This window comes from Thamnophis elegans, chromosome 4 (genome assembly GCF_009769535.1).
Source record: "Thamnophis elegans isolate rThaEle1 chromosome 4, rThaEle1.pri, whole genome shotgun sequence".
Lineage (NCBI taxonomy): Eukaryota > Metazoa > Chordata > Lepidosauria > Squamata > Colubridae > Thamnophis > Thamnophis elegans.
The window spans coordinates 112,670,103-112,686,883 of NC_045544.1; the positions used below are offsets into that span (position 1 = coordinate 112,670,103).

General features: G+C 38.2%; 1 protein-coding gene across 3 annotated transcripts in view; it reads right to left on the reverse strand.

Moving 5' to 3' along the window:
* The window catches only part of NCOA1 (nuclear receptor coactivator 1), a 285,039-nt gene extending 268,473 nt beyond the window's left edge, over window positions 1-16,566 (reverse strand). For 2 of the 3 annotated variants that reach the window (XM_032216694.1, XM_032216692.1), the window contains exon 1: window positions 16,032-16,564. The gene's annotated coding sequence lies outside the window, so the exon portion shown is untranslated. Of the gene's footprint in view, window positions 1-16,031 lie in introns of all 3 variants that reach the window. The other variant, XM_032216695.1, reaches the window with a different exon arrangement.
* Between the last annotated feature and the right edge of the window lie 215 nt (window positions 16,567-16,781).

Here is a 16,781-nt window from a genome sequence, read left to right on the forward strand (position 1 = left end):
ATGGCCATGTTTTACAAAGGTTTGCTGAAAACTGGCAGTTATTTCAAGTTTTCAGCAAACCCGCACCCACAATGAACCATTGGTTTGCTTTAATGACCATAAGGTTCACTTAATGACTGTGGCGTTTGCTTAAAGACCTCCACAAAAAAGGTAATAGAATTAGATCAGTTTTGTGACCAATCCATTTTTGCGACCAGCATGACACACAACCATAATGGGCAGGCTCTATTACAGTCATATGTCAAGGACTACCTGTAATGAGTGAGCTCCATCCTTGATTGATGCTGAAATGGGAGTGCCAGCAGCAAGTCCGATCTACCCTTGTGGCAGGTAGCAACTTGAAGCAGCCCGTTGACAGACATGAAGTCAATAGGCAAAAATAGTAATTCCCATCAATGTAATAAGAAAGTAAAAATACAGGCAGCTCAACTTCTTGTTAATTAGAAGAAGCAACTAACAGAACTTGTGCTTTTTCCCAGTTTAAACCAACCTTTTGTGTAGCATAGGCCCAGTGCTCTCATAAGAAAGTCTTAGCTCTGTTCCTCAAACTAAATACTCTTTCAAAAGCAGCTTCTATTTTTCTATCAAAGCCAAAACGGTAGTGGTCCGGTGGCTGAAGGAACGGAGGTATGCTCACAGTAGCCAAAAGTGGCAAATAGGAACTAGTTTGATCCCAAACCCTGACTGCATCCTTAATCATATCATCAGTGAATTGTGCCAAATCATAATTATGACAAAAGGCATTTCAGAAAAGGGGGAAATATTGCTTCAGAAATGGAAGACCTAAATGTTATTTTAAGCTGGCTCAACTAAGACCTGGAGATGAGATAAAAGCAATTATTATCATGTGGATATGACACAGAATAATAGTTACCAGGGCATATTCATGCTGAGGTTAGACAGACTTGAAGATAAGTCTATTCAGTCAAAATCTGAAGCAGACATCTTGTTCTTTTCCTAGATTACCAGAAATCCCAGCACTCTCCGACTTAATAATCATTTCCTTATGTTTTCAAGGTTTAGATATTAATTTTCTCTCAAGATTTACAGCACAATTCAGTTATAAAGTATGATACAGAATTTTCCATATAACTACAATGCACAAATAGCTACTATTTGAAAATACTCCAGTCCTGTGATAGTGAATCTATGGCAGGCGGACACGCAAACTGTTCCCCCAGCTCAGCAGCACCATGCTTTCCGCGCGCCAGCTGAGTTTCAAGTTTCTGCCACACATGTGGGAGGCATACACACATGTGCAGGAGGGTGCGTGGTGGGTATAGTGCGCCCCCCCGGTGTGTCCTGGTTTTTGTCCCCAGAGCCTGCAGGAAGGACTGCTAGGCCCAAAATGGGATGCAGGAGGTTGCGCACATATGCGCCGGGGAGTGGGTGCACAGTGGGGAGTCATGCATGCATTGCATTTTGGGTGTGGGTGCGTGGGCGCTTTCGGCACACGAGGAGAAAAAGGCTAACCATCACTGCTCCAGTCTATTAAAAAATTCAAACATTCTTATCATGCTATGGATCCATTCTCTAATGATAAAATTGCTTTGGCTGAACTAAAATTCTAAATCATTTATTTTATAAACTTTATGAATAGTGGCTCTTTTTTCTGTTTGATCAGTTCCATGGCTCATACTTATTTTCTCCAAAGATTCTTTAAATTGAAAGCATATAATTGCAATGATAGATGGAAGTGTTACTACTAAAATAAATAAGGGTGCACAAGGGGCCACACTTTAAAAAATGGATAGGCACAAGATAACAAACCAATTAACATTACATAAACATAAACTTAACACACTATGATTATTTCCTATGTATATAATAATTTTCCTTCTGTCATATTAAAATATAGTATGCTTTAAAAGAAAACCTGGCTTAGATTTTTGTGGCCCATCATATTGATTTCTTAAAACAGATTGTCAAATTTTAGAAATTTCATAAATGTTAGTGATATGAGAGTTTTGAAGGTGTTGAGTTTGTCGGGAACAAAAAGATATATTTTTTCAGAAGAACAAAGAGTATGTTATTTTTAACAATCTGTAAGACACTCAAAAATATCAATGTCTATGTTTTTCTGATAACATCTATTAAATTGGCTCTTGAAATGAAAATTAACCTACCAGAGAGAGTAGAAAAACTGAAAACTGGAATATGTGTTCTGAATGAATAATTGATAAATAAAAAACCATAAGACAAAAGTATCTGAAATTATACATACTTTTGAACTGTGAACTTAATGATATATAACATATATTTATACACAATTTTTTTTACTTTCTTTGAGGTTTTATTCTATGTTTAAATTATACACAATATATTTAATATTGCATTCTTCCCAGAAAGAACAAGTATGCAGAGAAAATGTACATAATTAGGAAAGTTGCTTTTATAAAGTCAACAAATGATAAAATTATTATATTTAAAAATAAAGATCTACAGATCTGTTGTTGTTTTTAACTTTGTATAGATAAAATATATGCTCATAATGAATTTTGTTATAAATAAGTACATACCTATCGGAATCGTATATGGTAAAAACAGTTTTGATTCTGGAAGCATGGAAAAATCCAGCAAGTATTAAATAGCCAGTTAGATCTTTAGTATGGCAAATATATTAAATCCATTCCATTAAGAAAATATACAAACAAATTTGAACTTGAATAATTATTTAAAGACTGTTAATGAATAATTTTAAGAAACAAACTAAGTGGTATTTTCAATTTATGAACAGTTTTAGAGAGATTTATAACATTTGTTTCATTTAATACATCACTTCAAGAAAAAAACCCAGCAAAATGCATCAACTTAGATGCATATAGAATGCATGTAAGAAAAGATTAGGCTAAAGTTTGAGAAAGAGATCAAATAAAGAAATTAATTAGCTCTAAGAGACACTTAAACCAGATGAATGTGAATTTGGTTCCCATTGAAACTAAGAGAACCTTCCGCAGGGTATCAATTTATGCTCTCTAACAACCCCCCATCCCCAAAGCATTTTGTACATCTACAACACTGTTTCTCAATCTTGGCAACTTGAAAATGTATTGACTTCAATGCCCCCGCATACTGGCTGGGAAATTCCAGGAATTGAAGTCCACACATCTTCAGTTGACAAGTCTTAAGAAACCCTGGTCTACAGCTTTGACCCAATTATTACCAATTTAAATGATACTTTTAGAAAAACAAGAGTGAAAAGAAAACATGGGGGCAGGAATCAACTCATAAAATTGATAGTAAGAAGAAAAGGGGGTGTTATGCCTAGCTTCTGCCTTCCCCAAACTTTCTTCACTGATTCTAAAATTTGTGGCTTCCATATATTCTAGACGTTCCATATCCAGCTCTCAATACTGTAGGAAGTTAAAACCCACCCCTCTCCTAGAAAAATGAAATATCCTGGGAAATATTGAAAAAGCAGAATATTGTATTTTCCTGGAGAAAAAATGGAGAAACATATTTTAGGCAGGAAACAGACTCACTCTTAATAGGTCCCACCTTTGTCAATGGGCAATTAAAGGCCTGGGTCAGTCTAATCTACATAACAAAGGTATGATTAGTTTTCTACAGAAACTCACAAGGCATCTGGGAAAATTATATCAGACAGCAAGACAACCAAACTTGGACTCAAAGCACAGCCTACAGAGTTGCATGACCCCATGGGAGTCTGACATCCAATCAGAATACAAGATCAAGATCAAAGGCCAGAGAGGGCATAAAACCAGGGACTTTCAGCCTCTTGGCCCTTTTTTCTTCTTCACCCAACATCTTGAAGCATGTGATCACCTTTTTCCCCAGGATCTCAAACCATGTGGTCCTGCCCACCATTAAAACCATCTTTCCAAGCAGCCTCCATGTTTCCAGTGTCTTTTTCCCCACTTGGAACTGAACCAATTGTTTATATTGTATTCCAACAATACAAGCATATTTTTAATGCACAATAAGAAAAAAGAATCTTAATTTATACATTTAAACATTTTTGTACATTCTTTGGAAAATCAATCACATCTATCTACTCCTGGGATATGTGGAACTTCTATAAAGCTTATCTTTGGCAAATGATCTTTGCATGGAAAATTAAATAAAGCTGCCTTGTTCTTATCATTCTGCCTATGAACACAAGAAGTTTATTTTGTCGCCAAAGTGAAAGGTTGAAAAGGCTTCATAAAATATGCAGCCTTCGTAATGTTTTCAATAGAAAGGCAAAGAAACTCACATTGTCTAAGCCTCACACCCAAGCTATTGGTTTTTAATTAATGCCAGGCAACACAACGCTCAGCTTGTTGATAAAGAAAAAGGAAACTTCAAAAAGCGAGACCATGGTTAAATATATTGAGATAAATTAAAAATGGGAATATCTAGTTTAGGATTAAAACTGAATTCCAAATCTGAAAAGTTTGAAAGTCATCACTTCAATCTGTGATGGAAAGCAAAGGAATGGAATATAGAATATGACAGAAAACATATATTGGCCATTAGCATCTGACCTTTGTAGTTGTAGAGCCTGTTCAACGGGTATTAACAAGCTTTACATAGGTGCAACAATTAAGAGCTTCTTCTGTTCCACGATTGTGTGTCTCTTCCAAAATATCTATTTTTTGGTTTTCGTTCAATTTCAGGATATAATTAAAACCTTATTATTATTAAAGAAAGATTTCTCTACAGAGTACTGTTCATATCCACACTTTAATGTCTTTGACTTAAAAGCTGAATTAAATGGCAGACACCAGAGTTTGGACAGGATATAACTGTCTAACTATAAGTAGGGATGGATTTCCAGAGGAAAAAAAATCAGAAACTACAGGAACTAGGAGTACTACTCAGGTGACCCCGAGGACACAGGTAAACCTCCAAATGCTTCAAGGACCCTCTAAAAGGATGCAAATTACCAGCTGTTGGCAAGAAATATAAATCCTTCCATTCTCCACTATCCTGACAGAGCTGAAGAAGCTTCTGGGATGAGAAGCGAAACATCTTCAAAAGAAAAAACAAGGAAGTCCAGTTGCCTCCTGAAAAAGCACCCTTGGGGCAGGTTATAACATTTATGTGATACCATTTCTATGTTATTTTAGACTACTACTATTACATTATTATTCTAAATCATAATTCTGAAAATGAATTTATATGTATTTGTAGTAAACCTTGTATTCTATTGTGGAAATACAACACATTAAAACAATAGCTGGTTGGACTCAGAGTGTCTCTATGTATATTTTGGATGAAAGAACACTTCCATAAGTAAAGGAATCTACTTCTGTTTATGCTGCCCTAGACCAACCTAATGCCAATGAAATGAAACATACTCAGTATGTCTACTTGTTTTCGGCTATATGTATCTTCAAACATGGCTGACTCCTTCTTCATGTTGTATAAAGAATAAACAAATCAAAACAAGGCTCATTCTTTATTCTTTCTACAACATGAAGAAGTAGTAGTCAGCTATCTTTGAAGTTTCATCCTGACTGGAAAGTGTTTTTAATATCTCCAGATAACACTCTGCTAACACACTTACATGAATCAGAGGTTCATTAGATTCTGGAGAAAGACCCTAGTTTGAAATTCAGACGCATAACAGTCCCAGGTTTGAAAATGCAAAGATCTGAGCTGTTCTTCATTTGTAAAAGTACATCACTCCCTTGCAACAGTGCTACACCACTTTCCTCAGTAGAAAAAAGATAATCTGTTTGTGTTCCCCCTCAGATCTTATGATTAGCAGGGTAATAGCTGCCATTCTGCATTCCTGGAAAGCATCCAGAAAGAGGCAGTTCTCTCATAAGGCTGCTACTGACTGACAAATAGATTTCTTAAAGTCAGAAAATGTGGGGTGAAGAAAGACACAATTATATTCTTGTGGAGAGAGCAGAATGATTCCTTGCTTAATATAATTATTGCCTAATTTATAATATTAGGAATATTTCCATCTCCGTTGCCTGCAGAAATGATTTTTTTCTAATCAGAGAGACACAGCTAGATAAGCCTTTTAAATTAATACCTAAGTTTTGGAGATAATTGATTCTGATATTTGGAACAAAAATCTATAATCCCAAGAGCGGTTGTATTCCAGCTCCTGCCTTACAGTATACAATAAACAGAGAGTAAAACAGGGGAAAATAAATAAATAACAAATATGAATTTTAAAAATCTCATATAGTTTGGTCAATTTTACTGAGTTTAAATACAATACATCTGTATATCATTATAGACCCAACTGTACTCAGGAGGATTTACTTCCAAGTAGACCTAAGAGTGCATTTAATGTAATGATGGAGGGGAGAAGATGAAGAAGAAATTGTATCTTGTCCAGAATTCTCTGTAAAAAGAATTCTTCCACTTCAAGACCCAAGGCTAGTTTAAATCAATCCAGATCCAAAGAAGCTAAGAACCTATTCTAGTTTCCAGGCAGCCCATGGATTAAGCTTCCTTTACAGCTGGACAGGGGGACAAAATTCATCAGTAAAGACAGAACATTATTATGATTCAGGATTCAAGAAACGTACGAGTATCATGCAGATGGTTCAATGATATCCTTAAATAATCTGCTGCAATTACCAATAATAACTATAAACAATAAGAACCACTGAGTATTGCAAAATCATTTATATTTTTTCTAAGGAATTTCATGATAAGGAGCTAAGAAAAATTGTGGGCTATATTGTTTGATACACTCTCAATTTATTAGCTTAGAAAGAAGAACTTGACCATTTTTCTCAGCATTCTCTGCTATGTAAATTTAGATTCTCTGTAATGATAATTCAAGGATTAATCATCACTGAAATACCAACCCCAAATTAAACAATAACATTACATTATTCCCTTCCCCTAAGTATTAGAACACAATGGTTATAATTTCAAATTTGTTTTAGTTTTTTTTAATCATTACTATCTTGCATTTTGTTTTAAATTTACTTATTTAGCTATTAGCTAGAGAACTCCAGTTGCATATAGGACTGAGAGTGAGTGATCCATGGTTTCTGCATTGCTAACACAACCTTCCAACTATTAGACTGGTGCCTATATACGTGGGTATTACAAGGCAGCATATACAGAAATCAAACTGATTATATTACTAGGGATTTTTTTCTCTGTTCAATGACACCTCATTCTCAAAAACTCCCTGTACAGGTCCTGCAGTTTTCTTGGCAAGGTTTTTCAGAAGCGGTTTTCCATTGCGTCCTTCATAGAGCTGAGAGATAGTGACTAGCCCAAGACAGCCAGCAAACCTTATGCCTAAACAGGACTAGAACACATATTCCTGGCATCCAGGCTGGTGCCTTAATCACTACCCCAAATTGGCCCTAATATCCTATGTTAGGACAAAACACAAGATTTGGTTTAAACTCATAAATAAGCCACAGAACTCAATAAAACATTCAGGCAAGGCAAATTACTTTAAATCAAAATGTTCCTCCATTGTAATAAGGACTAAAATTATGTAGATGTAAGCATTCCTTGTTAAGTTCTAAATGGCATTATCCACATTTTTTTTTTGCTTTTAAAAGATTTAGAAAAATTCTGAGGAACCCAAAACAGACTCAATGTCATGAAATGCTAATTTACAATGGGGAAGGATGCAGTGGTATTTATTGGGAAGAAAGGGCTCCAAACAGATGTAACTGTTTTCATGGCAATGCAGTCCAAGCGCCAACATTTTGTACATGAATTTGAACTGCATGTATATACAAAGGGGCGGGGCTTTGATCACCATCTACCCTCTGCGGAAAACTTTTGAAGGAAAATGGAAGGGGATTATTATGGAAGAAAGAATTGTGACTCGGTGAAACTGTGAAGAGAACTCCAGCTGGTATTCTTTAGTCCAGCCTCAAAGAAGGAAAAGACTATCCTTACAAACATATAATAAAGTATACAAAGCATTTATTCTGAAATGTAACGACTGAGTTTTGTCATTTTTATGGGATTTTCCCCCTAACAATCTTGCTTTTCTTATGTATAAAAACCACTAAGAAGCTTCAATTTCATTATTATTATTTCATACAATAACAGACATCTGGACAATTTCCTGACAAGTTTTAAAGCCATTTTTTTTTCTGGAAATAGAAGAAAGCTGCACTTTCACTAAGTGCAATGATAAATTTCCATTCTAACCACTCTACGAAAGTGACGCTATCTATACTGTCATGCAAACCATAGACCACTTTCTTTTCTTTACATGTAAGTGTTTTCTGAACAGGAAGTTGCATCAATGTTTGATGTGGCTTCTATATCAAAATGAGAGCACTTTAATACATTCTTTCAAGTTTTATCAAAAACAATCCACTTCACTTCAAACACATTCATGCAAGCATGGTCTTCAAATTACCAAGCTTTACAAAGATGTCACTCCTGAAGTACTGTAAAGCCAGTCTTACAAAATAATTTGGCCTGAAATACAAGAAGTCTCTACCACAAGTTTCTGAAATGGTAAAAACAGCATACATTTCTAAATCTAAAAAAGCAAGAACATTTATTTTTGTTTTGCACTGAAGCAAAGCTAAAAAGACTGGCAGTCTGATAATGCACAGGTCACCCTTGGCTAATGGAAATGTTAACTAGTTTCAACTCAAAACTGCATTCTTACCCAGAATTCTTTTAACATGAAAGCCCTATTCAAACTTTATTTCATTGTTCAGATTACAGTTCTGGAAATATTTATGAAGTAAGCAAGGTCTTATAGCTCTTGAGGTGCAACAAAACTAGAGATATGATGAAGATAGAAAAATATAATAATCCTACACATCTCCACCAAAATATTACTGAAACCTACTGACATCATTCTTGAAACTGGTCAATGAAACGTACTCAAACATGAGAAGTGTTATTAAAAAAAAAGAACAATTTCCATCTATCTCAAAAATTAGACAAACTGATTGCAACAATGTATGTATAAAATAATCATGCAACTATGTTAAAACAAAATCCAGAAAATACATTTGGACCTTTCTATTTCTCAATTATTACAGAGGCACCAAACATCAGGGTAGCCTTAATTATCTAAAAATAAAATAATTAACAAAATAATATCCAAAATTTTACTTTTATAATTATTTTAATATAAGTTGTTTACATTATATTTGCAATTCATTTTTATAACATGAAATGAAAAACTCCCAAAGAGTGCTAACTTTATTTATTTATTTATTTAAAAAAAAAACCAGCATTGTTGCAGGATCAGTTCTGGTTGGATCACCAGGACCAGAAGTTTAGTCTTCCAAGCTTTCGGATTCATGCTGGAACCCATCCTCAGGGAACTTCTCTCTCCCTGTTCTGGGCCATCCTGGTGAGAGAGAAGTTCCCTGAGGATGGACTCCAGCACGAGTCCAAAAGCTCAGAAGACTAAACCTCTGGTCCTAGTGACTGACCCCAGATTGGATCCTACAACATTATCCTGGGACACATATTTGTGTCCCACATATTTGCCTTCATTTGTAACAGCACTGTCTAAGTTCCACAAGTGTATAAGACTCTCAGGAAAGTTAAAAATCAGAACAATTATTTTCCTGTTTCCAATTCCTTTATGTATTTGATTTAAAACTCATTTTGGGGACAGCAACATAGTATTAAACTTTATTCAATTATCTATCTATCCATCCATCCATCCATCCATCCATCCATCCATCCATCTCTATCATTTATCTAACTTTTTAGTCACCCATCTCCCTCACAGAAGGGCTTTGGGTGGTGTACAATTTAATCGATATAATAAAATTAAAAACCAAATAATTTAAGATTACATTTTTTTAAAACAAATGTAAAACATTATAAAATTACAAAGTGGAGAGTTTTCTAAGATGGGGAGACTAGGAGTTGTAGGTGGAGGGTTCTCATGGGGCAGCCCACCCATGGATTGTGTAGACCCCTGTTTCCCCACCCAAAGCTACAGCTTTTGACTCCTTTGTGGAAGGGCAAGAGATTGGGGGCTTTCCTCAACTGATGGCAAGATGTTCCATAAAGCAGAGAAAACATTCTTCCTTGACCCCACCCATCAAAACTCTTTTTAGCCCAAAAAGCAAACTCCAGCAGATACATGATGCACAAATGATGTCCAAGTTGTGATTTAAAGCCCTTTCTGAATCATAACACCAGGACATTCGGGGGGGGGGGGAACCAAATGATGAGACTACCAAACAATCAAAACCCCAACACTTTTTAATACGCATCACACACGTGTAAATAGGGATACAGTGGTTGGTTGGCCCCACCACTTTGACCTGACCAATACACATATACATAAATTCCAGGGATGCTCTTGCTTAGCTATTTTTACATCTATCCTAGCCACCATTAGCTGATCTCATAAAGCTAAGTAGGGTTATATCTATGTAGTTAGTATTTGACAAAAGTCAAACCACTTCCATATTGTTGTCTCAGCCTTCCATCCTTCCGAGGTGGGTAAAATGAGGACCCAGATTGTTGTTGGGGGCAATATGCTGACTCTGTAAACCGCTTAGAGAGGGCTGAAAGCCCTATGAAGCGGTATATAAGCCTAACTATTGCTAAAAAATAGTTATATGGTTTGGTACAAGAAGTCATCAAAGAAGAAAACACAATATTTTTTTTACTAAACTTTCAAAAAGCATGCAGTTACATTTCAAATATATACAATATCTTAAGGAAACAGCAATGTGTTATAGTGCCATTTTAAAGAAAAAATATTGATTAAAATCCTGCTATAAATATCTTGTCTTTTAGTATTGGTGGCACAAATTTATGAATTAAATTCTGTTTCAATTGGCAGCCATCATCAACTTACTCTGTAAGCAGCTTGAATATATTTATACAGTTTTAAGTATAATGATCCTTAAAAGTAATATTGCTGAACACTTATAATCATGCCCAAAAGGTAGGGGAAAGTACACATTTTAAATAATCAACACTGTTATTTCAGTAAGTTAATTTGCATAACAAACTCTAAATGTGTCACACTTATGAATATTGATCTGTTTGCCACAAAAGAATTGTGAACAAAAAAACAAGATTTAACCAAACTATCTAAAATATACCCATTTGTTAATTAAAACTTACTTTCTTTCAATTGAAGGCAAGGGAGATGTTGCATCTGATCAAATTTTTACAGAACTAAGTTAACAACTGGCTTAAATAACAATTTGTAAAGTCCACTATTCCTAGTCTGAAGTTATTTTTGTTGAGAATGTCACTTTTAATAATATTTTTTCAAGCATGAAAAAAGTTTAATGTGACCAAAATATAGTTGGTATTAAAAGTACGCATGAAATAGAAAACATAGTTTGCTCTGTGCATGGAAGAAAAATTTGTGAAATATTAAATAGACATCTCCAGCCAAATCAAAACCTGGATCACTTTGGTTGTCCTGGGTTTTAGATGAGAGAGAGAAAAATATCTTCTTACTGGCAAGTAAAGCAAGGCTAGCATGCCCTATGATTCCCTCTCTTCCTCCTCTTGGCCAGTCCATCCGCTGATCTTTCAGCATTCTCCTTCTCCTCATATCTGCTTTGACATACTATGGTTCAAGTGTGCAAAGTCTTCCAGTCTACCCATCAACCTCTCTCTGAACTTTTTTCCACTTGGCTGCCATCAACTCACACTTACCTATTCAACCTCCTTGTCTTCCAACTTCCTTTCCTTAGCCAGTGCACATCCATCCAATCCTCTTTCCATCTTCCTTCTATTTACCAGCCACCATCATAAAGAGTCCATTCCATCTTCTTTTCCCCAATCTTCCTTTGCCTTGACTGCCATCACCATTTATTAATTCAACCACAGCATATCATCCAACCCACTCATCCTTTGCTCAATCTTGTCAGCGCTTTACTTTCTCTTAGTCTAGCCTGACTGAAATACTTGCCCTTCCCATGCTATCTCCCACCCCAGAACATGCATATTCCAGATCCATTTTCAGAGTCAAATTGAATAGCTTCTGATATTATCAGCTGATAATACCAGTGGTGGGTTGCTAATTGGTTTACTACGGGTTCGCTCATGCTCACGGACACCCCACACATGCGCACAATGCCTCCTGCCGCTGCAACTACCGAACCGGGCCGAACCGGCAGCAACCCACTTCTGGATCATACATGGGGACAATTCATGCTAAGCCATGTGTTTTTAACTACAAACAGTTGACTAAGCTGGTTTGATTTAAATCATAGTCAATAAGCCTGAGCTTAAACTAAGCAAACTGTAGTGTGATTTAACAAGATCTATGAATCCAGTTATGAATCTAGGAGCCAGCTACAAAAGTTTGCAGGTCATAGTGTTTTTTCAGTTCAAAACTGTTCTAAATTCAAACCATGCTACTTCAATCACTTTTGAAGTATTTGAAGATCAAATGTTTAAATGGTTTATCCAGCCCCACTTGATTGAATGGATGTTGTATTAATTTTAATAATTGTATTTTTTAAATTTTTTAAAATGTTCTTACTTTTGTTGTGAGCCGCCCAGAGTCCCAAGGGAGTGGGCGGCATACAAATCTTATTAAAGTTGAAAAGTTGAAAGTTTAAATTTAAGTTTTAAGATTGAGTCATTTAAAATTATATATACATCTCAACAGGAATCTATATACAACTCTTTTTCCTTTTCCTATCTTTTTGTTTGAACTCACCTACAGAATAGGTTCATAAATCATCTAACATGATTTATGCCATAGAGGCATTGTTTATACATACAATTAATCCACAATAGATATTTTATTTGTTATTTTAAATGCTATTTTATGCTATGTTTTGTTATTATTAAATGCTATGTTATTTTAAAAGCGAACAACCACAAAACAAATGAAGCCACTCTCAGTTCACTGAAATCAAATTCATTGTGTTCATGCCAAGCCTATCTCCATTTGTCTTTTCTGTATTTTTTTACTTCAGCTGTTAGGATCTATTAATTTTAATTAATTAAAAAAAACTTTTTCCAAACAAGAGTTGTAATGTTAGGCTATGAAGAGGGTAATTTGAACTGAAAAATAGGTTACTGATCTGAAGGAGTTTAAGATGATATAAATTTAGATCATGCTGGCTGGGGAATTCTGGGAATTGTCCACACATCTTCAAGTTGCCTAGATTGAGAAACACTGGCCTAGATATTCCAATTCAATATCCAATCCAATATGATCTTTTTTCCCCTATATTTGTATTTTGTAGCCCCCTCTTCTAAAGAAAATACAGCAAGCAATAGAAATAACAAAGCATGGCCCACAGAAAGGCTCTAAAAATCAACTTGTCCTATTATTGTATGGCTGAAATCAAATATTAGTTTATATTCTTTAACTCATCACATTTTACTTCAGAGAACACTTTCCTGTTTTTCAACATGAATTTAGTAAAATCATCAGAATATCCAGTAATGGCGAGAATGATGAGAAAATTCTGTTGTAAGAATCTCACACGGCAGGATTCATTTCCTCCAACCTACAGTGGAAGGAAGTCACCTTTCAATCACAATTTCTATGTTAAACGGAATGTTTGAATAGTTCAATTTCCTCTGATTTTTACACTTTTAAAAATATGAGCTTAAAAACTGTCAGGTAACCCACAGAGAAGATTATGGTCATGCACTTGGGAAACTAGATTATATATGCAAACAAGCAATTCAGAAATATAAATGTAAAACAAGCTAGTAATATCATGCTTCTGGCATAACACATTGAAATATAAACATATTCAATACACTCATTTGATAACCTCAAAGTGGAAAAAGGTCAACAGTTGGGGGGGAAACCCCTTTTACATGAAACCAAACCATTTAGTCATCAGAAATGGAGCATGATTTCAGGTAGTCACATTAATACTATCAGATGTCCCCCATCTTCCCAAAATCTTCTTGTATAATTCCCTTGCCCTCAAAAATCTCAAACCCAAATGACTACAAAAGCTACTTGATACCTCTTTACCATTTTGATTTCTATCAAGCAGAATAGCTGAAGTTTATTACTTGCTTTTCCCAAAACCCTCTGAAACATGTAGACCAGCAATTAAACACCAAGTTTACAAACATGGGGTATAAATAAACTAATTTTAGATGATAATAATGGGCAACATCAATTTTTTCCTCTTAAAAGAAACAAGCACTTTTGTTCCCCACAGTGATAGTCACAAAATGACAGATAACTTTAATCTAAAGCAGTGTTTCTCATCTCAGCCAATTTTTAAGATATGCGGACTTCAACTCCCAGAATTCCCCAGACAATAAGTTTCACACATTAAAATTGTTTAGGTTGAGACACACTGCTTTGGACTAAACTTCCCTCTGACTATATACCGGTAATGATCATCATTCCAAATTTTCTTTGTGAAGTATGCCACCTCCCCCCCCCCCCCCAAATCCAATCAAGCATCAAAGCAGGATAGTCATAATGGAGTATCAAATCGGACAAAGAGCAAGGATGCAACTTTATTATTATTCTATTAAACTTGATAGCAACTGGTAGCATTTGCATTTTATTAAAAGAAGAAATGCACAAATAGGTTGACTGTTAAGAGCCTGACATGTACTGCAGTGGAGGGGAAAAGAAAGACATTGTCAGGCAAATCAGTCTCTATCCCTTATTCAAAAAAGCAGTGGAATGGAATTTGAAAGGATACAAATTGAAAGCAGCATTGCTCTGCATACAGATTTATAGTTACATTGCTCGTTATTGTAGAATGTGAAGGTGGAAAGGATCTTGGAGATCATCTAACCCAATTCTCCCCCACTGAAGGAACCCACTAGTTCAGCATATAATTCTTTATAAATCTGTGGCTCTATCTGCCTGTAACATTTACTGGAGAGACAGGCTAATGACTTCTCCAAGCAACCACCTCTGCTATCAAGGAGTGTCAGGGTCACCCAAAGGAAAAGCAATGACAAACTCTACTCACTACAATTGACGTTCCTCTCCATAATTTGCCAGTAGGAAAGCAAAACCTTCCTGTTTCAAGGCCAGATGGTGCCACCACTGCTAATTTGTGGTGGGGATAAGTCACTTTCAACACTGCTTCCTATTCTTCTTTAACCCACCATACAAAAAGAAAGCTTGTTATGTACACCAAATCTCACGAGTTTGATGCTCACCTCAAACTCTTTCTGAACTTTACACCTCATTTGCCAAAGTGACCTCGCCCCACACAAGTATCCTACATAGGAAAGCATTCATTGCCTACTCCATACATTCAAGATATTTTGCTTCCAACCTACACTGAGGTTTCTAGCACTTTCGTTAGACCTTGGGGGATCTTTCCAGCGAACTCATCCTACAATGATTATCTTAGGGATCAACAAGCATGGAAAATGTGAAGGCTTCCTAACCTTTTCTGCGATAGGCTAGGCGAGAAACAGAAGGGTAGATGGTGTATATTTCACATTTTCACTATATAGGCAGTATCTTGGAAGAATGGTTCATTGGTAGAGTGGAATTTTTTACACTAGTAAATTTGCCCAACAGTATCCAACTATAAGTAAAAGGAACCCTTCTTCGCTCATCAAGCAACCCCTCTTCTACTATCCAAATTGCTCTTTGCCCTTAGATCCTTCAACCAGATTTCTTTTTCTGTAGGAACAACAGTGCCTCCTTGTCACAGACTCCAAGCCCCACTTAATTTACCACGCTAAGATCCCCCTTCTATCCCTTAGATCCACATTACTTCCCGGACCCCCTCCTCCTGCTTGCCTCCTCCCCCTTCCCTTCCACCCTCGCCTCCTCTGGGCCGCTCTCGTTGCTGCCCCCTCGCCCTTCACACGCACAATTATATAATTCACTTTGCCACCAAGCCCACAGCCACTTCGGCGCCACGCCCCCTTCCTTGCCCCCTCCCCAACCTCCAAACCCCTCCCTCCCCTAGTCACTCTTCGGGGGGCCTGCAGCTCTTCGCAGCCCAAACGGCGCCGTTGCACCCCACTTTTTTCCCCGAGACCACCTGCACCGCGCCCCCTTCTTTGCATCCCCCCCGCTCCTCCTCCCGCCCAAATCGCACTTCTTCGCCTTCGCCCCGTTTTGCAGGAGCTCTGCACGCCTCTGCGCCCCGCCCCTTCCTCGACAGCCCCCCTCCCCCAAATAAGAGAGCAACCCCAGCTTGGAACCCCACCTTCTTTCCCCCTGACAGCTGCCCCGGCGGCTCTCCTGCTGTCGCCTCCGTGGGGCGGGCGGGCAGACGGGCGGACGCGTTGACAGCCGCCTTCGTCCCGGACCACCGCCGGCCTGCCTGCCTGCCTGCTTCTTAGCCGTCTCCCTCAGGCCGGGCCAAGGCCGCTGGGGGCGGCGTGAAAAGGAGGAGGAGGAGGAGGAGGAGGAGCGGCTGGCCGAGGCGTCTGAGCCCAGCTCCTGCAGGGGCTGGTTGGCGCTGGCGCTGCTGCTGGGGCCCCGGCTCCCGCTGTGGGCTCCTGGGCACCCGGGGCCCCCTGGCTGCAACTATTCCTCTCCGGTGGCTCCTCCGGCTGCTCCTCCTCGGCTCTGGCTGGCTGGCTCGGGTGGGGACGGGGAGGAGCGGGAGGCGGGACCCAGCGGCCGAGTAAGCGCCGCCGCGGCGGGGGTGCGGAGCGAGAGAAAAGGGGAGTGGGAGAAATGGAGGCCGCCGCCGCGATTTTTGCCCCTTCCCCGTCTTAGCCGCGCGCCGCCATCTTGGGCATGGTGGCAGCTGGGGAGAGCTGCGAGCGGTGGCCGGAGGGAGAGCGGAGCGAGAGCCGGCGGGGAGGCCGAAAGAGCGCTGCTGCTGCCGCCCCCTAACCTCCTCCACTCCCCCTCCGCGGAGCGCTCGCCTCCCTAGGTGGCCCTGCTGCGGGCGATCAGCCGCCGCACCGCGCTTGCAGCACAGGCGTCGACGGGGAGCGTAGGCAGA